A 7,151-nucleotide genomic window follows, 5' to 3' on the forward strand; every position below is an offset into this window, starting at 1 on the left:
CCTGATGAACCTGGCATCAATTAATTCCCTTAAAGTGGCAGTGGAGTTCATCGCTACTATTGGCAGGCAAAAGTTAACATCATCAGTACAAAGTTCTAATAAATGAAACAAAAGAGAGCTGCATGCCCATCGATCAGATCTTTAAAACAGTTTCAACCAATAAATGGAGACAACATTCAGAGTGAGGAGCAATCCTTAGCTTCGAAGTACATGTAACTGACTTATAGAAGAAATAAGTGTTCAATGTATACTCAATTCTAAACATGCCTATGTCGATCGACTTTTATTGGAATAATGCTGGTGAATAAAATATTTTTTGATACAAAAAAACAGAATGTTAGTACAGTCCTTGATTTTTATTACATAATGCAAGATGTAAGTTATCTAATCCCAGACCAGAATAAAACAGCACTTTTTTCTATGGTCAACAGCTTCCACGTGCACTATTGTACTTGAAGTTATGAACATCATAATATTTAAATGTCTTACAGTTCCAATGTAAATGGACTGAAATCTAGAGTATGTTCCCTTAATTGTGAGATGATCATAAGAGCTGCCTGGTGCTTCATAATCTTAGCCATGAAGTGCCGATACAAAAGGTAGCTGCTAGATCTATAAGTGTGGTACAAGCCCATTCACACGATATGTTCTTGAGACAATAGTTTGCTTTCTCGCACTCCATGACACAAGATTTGTTCCGACAAACACAGCAAAATCAAGTGTAGATCTTCTATCATCAACACATGTTGCCCAGTCTGGATCTAAATATGTAGTAACAAGCATAGAAGAAGACTTGGTAATTTGAAGTCCAAGTCCTTCTGAAAACTTGAGATACCTCAAAATTCTCTTAAAGGCAGTCCAATGAGTAGTGCTAGGTGCATGTAAATATTAGCATAATTTTTTCACATAATAAGAAATATCAGGACGTGATGTGTCAAATACTGTAAAGCACCTACAACACTCATGTAATTTCTTGCCTCCTTCGGTCCAAGTGCTTCTCCACCTTCAACTGAGGTTGAGATTGGTGTACCCATAGGCTTGCAATTTTCCAATCCTATTCATGTGAGTATGTCAGTGGTGTATTTTTCCCTGTGTAAGAAGTATACCATCATTTATCTGTTTGACCTCTATGCCAAGAAAATAGTGAAGGTCACCCAAGTCCTTGGGAGCAAATTCCGACTTAAGATCCTTAAGCAAACAAGTAATAGCATCTGATTGAACTAGCAACAATTATATCATCAACACAAACAAGCACAAATATAGTGACACTGCCTTTATTGTAAAAGAACAGTGAGATATCTCCCTTGGATGGTGTGAACCCAAGTTGTTGTAACTGCATGCTCAGTCTAGAATTACTAGCTCTTGGGGCCTATTTCAAACCGTACAAGACTTTATTCAACTTGCAGACATAATGTGGTGTGCTTTGATCCATATATCCTGGTGGCTGCCGCATGAACACTTCTTCTTGAAGAACACCATGAAGAAACACGTTCTGAACATTTAGCTGTCGTAGATTCCAACCTCCAAAAAATAGCAATCGATATTACAAGTCGAATGATATCTGATTTAACAATAGGACGAAAAGTATCTTCATAATCAATTCTAAACCTCTGTTTAAACCCTTTAGCAACTAACCTAGCCTTATATCTGTCTATGCTTCCATCCAATTTTCTCTTTATCTTGAACACACCCATTTACAATCAATAAAACCTTTTCCATTCTTTGGTGATACTAAATGCCAAGTTTTATTTTTCTTTAGTGCATTATATTCACTATCCCTAGCTTCCTTCCACTCCTTATGAGCAAGAGCATCATGCAAATGAGTTGGTTCACCAGCAGCGGTGAGAAAGGTATGTTTGATTTTACCATACCTTATCGTACCATCAGTGCATTCCTTTTCCTTGACAATACCTGATTGTGATCTCGTATGCTAGAGAGGAGTGCAGGGACTTGACGTGTAGGAGCTTCGCGGCGAGGAGCTGCGGTAGGCACAGATGGTCCTGGTGTAGCAAGATCTGTAGTAGAAAAATCCTCCACAAAAGATCCAACCTGAACAACATCAGCCGGCTCCTGATCTGAGGAAGCTATCATGCCAGGCAGGATGGTCCTCACGATCTCTCCACCAGCAGGGCCATGTCGCGTCTCTCCTCCTTTTTCGGCACAAACGGGCATGCGCGACCGGACAACGATGCTGGGGTTAGACGTTGTCTCGTGGTCGGTGGCTAGCTCAGCCCATGGAGTCATGGTGCCAGATGTTTCAGCCTCGCCTGGGCCTGGGCTGTTGGGCTCCCCCTGGTCGGGGCAGCCAGTCACCACCATGTCGCTATCAGCATGTAGGAAGGAGAGATCCTCCTAGTATCACGCACAAGTAGACACAACAGGACTAGTGTAGGGATTCACCTCGGATCGCAGGCTATCAGCAGAATCAACAGGGGCTCGCATGCCTATTTTGTCTGCATCTTCACACATAAAATGACGACATAAGTCTACACATACATCACCAAAATCACAATTCTCTACGAAATTATTTACATGGTCAATTTTATGTAATTCACCCCGTGATCAGGAATTGTGACATAGTGTGGAAGGAGTGCTACTTCAGCACGAAGAAGGGCTCTTGCATTCAGATGAAGGTTGGCAAACGGAAAAAGAGTTTCATCAAAAACAACATCTCGAGAGATATAAGTACGTCTGGTTGCAATCTCTAGGCACTTGCACACTTTGTGGAGATTACTATAGCCAAGAAAGACAAATTGAGTGGAATGGAATTCAAGTTTATGACGATTGTATGGACGTAAATTGGGGTAAAAGTACACCCAATTTTTTTGAGAGAGTTGTAGTCAGGTTTTTGGTGATATAACCGCTCTAGTGGAGTAGAGTTGCCAATGACTTTACTAGGAAGACAATTTATAAGATATGTGGATGTGATAAATGCTTCTTCCCAATGTTTGAGAGGCATGAATGCATGGGCTAATAGTGAGAGACCATCTTCAACAATGTGGCAATGTTTGCGCTTGGTAGAGCAATTTCGTTGATGAGCATGTGGGCAAGATACATGATGTTCAATGACTATGCTATGGAAGAAAGAGTTGAGTTTCTCATAATACCCTCCACAGTCACTTTGGACTGTCAGAATTTTTCTGTCAAAGTGCCTTTCAACAAGTTTCTGAAACTCTTGGAAAACAGAAAAAACTTCAGATTTGTACTTAAGCAAACTAATCCAAGTAAACTTGCTATAGTCATCAATGAAGCTAACATAGTAATTTTTGTCTTCCAAAAGAATCTCTGGCATGACCCCATACATCACTGAAAAGAAGCTCTAAGGGAGCATGAGACACACTACTTGACTTAGGATAAGGGAGTTGATGACTCTTCGCACATTGACATGCTTAAAAAACAGACTCACTAACTTGACTATGTGACAATGGAAGATTGTCTCTATTGACTACTTGTTTGACTATGATCGATGACAAATGTGCTAATCTTTGATGCCAGCTTGCCAAAGAGGGCTTGATGATGGAGTAGACTCGACGATGCTTGTGACTAAGTTCTCCTGATGTGATGGGATGGAGTCCCCCAATGCATCTACCGTGATGTATGAGTTCCCTCGTTGCCCGATCCTTTGTAAAAAAGCAACGAGGGTGAGTTTCACATAAGAAATTATTATCGGTGGCTAAATGAGACATAGGTGCAAGATTTTTGTCGGCTTGTGGAACATGAAGGACATCTTTTAAGACTAGGTCACGTTTGAGAGTAGTTGAATTAATAAAACCTTGACTGATGTGAGGAATATCCATACCTCCACCACTTGCAGTGTGAAATTGGTCCTTGCCGAGGTATCTCTCATGGACAACAAGTTGCTTTAGTTCACTTGTGACATGGTCCGTTGCACCGGAGTCAACATACCAAACTCCATCTCCTCCTTGCTGACAAATAGCTACACCAACATGGCGAGCATTGGGGACACAATCTTCGTCGTAGAGTGCCAGCAATCCATGACTTCATGGGCGGGCTTCTTGCAAAGCTGACACCGAGGACAACCACGAGAGGAGGAGGCGCGGAAACTATTATTGGTGTTAAACCCGCCACCTCTTGTACTGTTCCCATAGCCGCCACTACCAGGACGATCACCCTCACCCTGGTTACCACCACGTCCGCGGCTACTGCTGCTATTTGCTATGATTCTCCTCCTGGTAACCGTGCCCATGGCCACAGCCATGGGAGGCTGAGGGTGGAGAACTGTAGGATGTTGGTGCCATGGAGGAAACTGAGATGAGCATGAAAGCTCAAGAGGTGGTTGTATTCAAGGACAGAGATAGGCTCGACCCTAGCAGTGAGCGCCAACACGAAGGGATTGTATTCAAGGTCGAGGCCGACAAGGATATTTGAGATGATCTCCGGATCAGAGAGTGCAGCTCCAGTGCACACAACTTCATCTGTAAGGCTCTTAATTTTTCCAAGATATTCAGCCAGGTTAGATTACCTTTCTGCGGATTCATAAGTTCGATCCTGGTGTTGATGGCTTGAGCCTGGCTTTGAGCAGCGAACATGGAGTGCATGGCATTCCGAAGTTCGGTCGTCGTATGTAGCGTGACGACCTATGTAAGGATATCGTGGGAGAGGGACCCCCATCAAATACCCTTGATGTTGTTGCTGTTGTGCGTACCTGAGGGATCAGACATAGTTGAGGATCTGCTCTTCTTTCCCGTCCTTGGTGATGGCGAGGGTGGCGGGCGGTGGCGGGCTCTTCCTGTCGAGGTGGTGTGCCATTTGGACGCCTTTAATCTGAGGCAACATAATGACCTTCCATAGGAGGAAGTTTCCCCTCGTGAGCTTCTCCTGTGGCAGCGGTCCGAGAGAGACATAGGTGGTGCTGGAGGATGACAAAAAGGTGCAGGATGAGGTGGTGGTGAGCGCACTCACGGTGATGGAGAACGACGTGGCGGCGGTGGTGGACATGATCTCGGCCTAGGGTGTACCTAGATGGGATCTTTGATCTATGAGGAAGAGACTCTGATTACCATGTAAACTAGGTTGGAAGTGTTGAATCCTTTGTCTCGGGCCGCATTGATAAATATTGGGCATATGCCTTGGCGTACACGGAGATAGATCGATCGTGAGATCGTTACAAAGAGGTCGGTTGAGGAGACCACGAGAGAAGAAGAGATAGAGAGAGGTTACAGGTTGAACAACTTTCCTAACTCTATGTAATTAATTCGAACAAATGTGGCTCATATTATGTGATGAAGCTTGTAAAACGACAAATAAAAGTAGTAAGGGCAATATGTTTCAATTTACTATCTCTTAGATTTATTATCCACAAATCAGAATTAAAGCAGCTGGTATGGGGCACAATATGGAAATGATTGTACGGAAGGGAAATTAAAGAAAAACATTGATTCTCTATTCCACAATAAGCTTCATACATGAAACTGAACCAAATATTGGAAAAACATAAAGTTGATTATGATGTAGAACTATAGTATACGGTTGAGCACAAGTAAATAGCCAAAAATACCACAATTCGGGTTAGATAAACGTTTGCCACCGGCAGACCGGCCGAAGTTCGGTCCAGCGCGCATTGGCGATGGAAGCTCCTGGTTCAGCCGCGTCATCACACACAGGTACTAATTACTAAACACGTGGCTCTTGGGGGCCCAGACACCGTGACTCGCTTCTTCTTTTCCTTATCCATTCGATGCCCATCCCCATTCCTATCTAGCCGGCCGTGTTTTCCTCCGCAGCCACGAAGCGCGCTAGTGGCCATGGCCGCCGACAGCTCGATGCGCCTTGTTCAAATCGTGTGTGGATCGCCGGTGCCGGATCCATCCCTCTCCATGGCCGCCCGCAGTCAGGGGCGCGCTCATCGCCGTCGCCTTGTCCGCCTCCTGCAGAGGCTGGATGCGCGCCCTCTCCATGGCCATAGCCAGAGTGTGCCGGTCGCCATGGCCAAGCTACAACCGACCACGACGACGGCGAGTTTGTGCTGGAGTCGAGGGGGTTGCTGGAACCAGGTATTTTTTTGCTGGATCCACCTTTTGATTTGCTACAGCCCCTTTTATTTTTTGTTACCATCCCCATTCGATTTTTGATGAACATCTTCGTTTTTCGTTTTTTGTTGGAACTGGTGCCCCGCTGTGCTGCAACCAGCTGGTGTATGTGCTACAAGGTCAGTGCCTCATCGGAGGAAGCTACATCCAGCGGCGAGGAGTGCTGCATCCAACGCCGTTCGATGTCGGGGAGCTGCAACCGTGCACGCCGGAGCTGCAGCCGACTACTGGGGGAGCTGCAAGAGGGGTGGCCGCTTTTTGCCGAACCAATTTTTTGTTTTTGCTGGAACCCCTGTATTTTTTTGCTGGAACCGAAATGATTTTTTGCTTCATCGGTGCAGAGCTCTCAAATGCTCATCTTGTTTTTGATGGAACCTAAGTTTATTTTTGCTGGAACCGTTTTTTGATTTTCCTTCAACAGACCACCGGACTTTGACCCGCTGTGAAGTTTTTTGCTCGAAGAAAATTGTTGCTTCCAGATTTTTGTTGCTCTGACCCGCAACGAGCCGGAGACGCAGAGATGCTGCAACCAGCCACCTGAGTGATACCATGGGCATCACCGGAAGCTAGATCCAACAAATTGTTTTGCTACCACCAATTCTATTTTACTGCAAACAGCTCCAAAAATTTTCTTCCACCATGTTCTATTTTTTTGCTGGCTCCAGTTTTTTTTTTTTTTGCTTCCACCATGACGGCTACCACCGGCAGCGACGACGGCGACCGGCGGCCGTCAGCGACGACGGCGACCGGTGGGGAGGGCAGCGACAGGCGAGCGCGCGGGCGGTGCTTCGAGGCCGGATGCATCGCTCATCCATGGCTGCGGGATGAAATTTTTTGTAAAAGAAAAGACGCGTGATGGAAGATGAGGAGAGAATCGTGCGGCCACGCGTTGTTCGATCGGACGCTGCTGGTAGGACCGGCCCAAAGTTGGGCTGGTGCGCCGGCGCCTAATAGTGGCCTTCGGGTTAAGGTTCCAAACAATTACTACCACTTTATTTTGTTTGCCAAATAACTTTAAATCTTTCTTTTTTTGATTATGAGAGGGATGGCCTACATTACAGCACTGACGTGCACAATAGTCATTGTTGCTTATTTGACCGT

The 7,151-nt window shown here is 45.0% G+C and overlaps 1 pseudogene; it reads left to right on the top strand.

The window, feature by feature from the left end:
* LOC119289689 overlaps nucleotides 1-224 on the top strand; it is a 12,261-nt pseudogene extending 12,037 nt beyond the window's left edge.
* Nucleotides 225-7,151: the final 6,927 nt, after the last annotated feature.

Source organism: Triticum dicoccoides, chromosome 4A (genome assembly GCF_002162155.2).
Source record: "Triticum dicoccoides isolate Atlit2015 ecotype Zavitan chromosome 4A, WEW_v2.0, whole genome shotgun sequence".
Lineage (NCBI taxonomy): Eukaryota > Viridiplantae > Streptophyta > Magnoliopsida > Poales > Poaceae > Triticum > Triticum dicoccoides.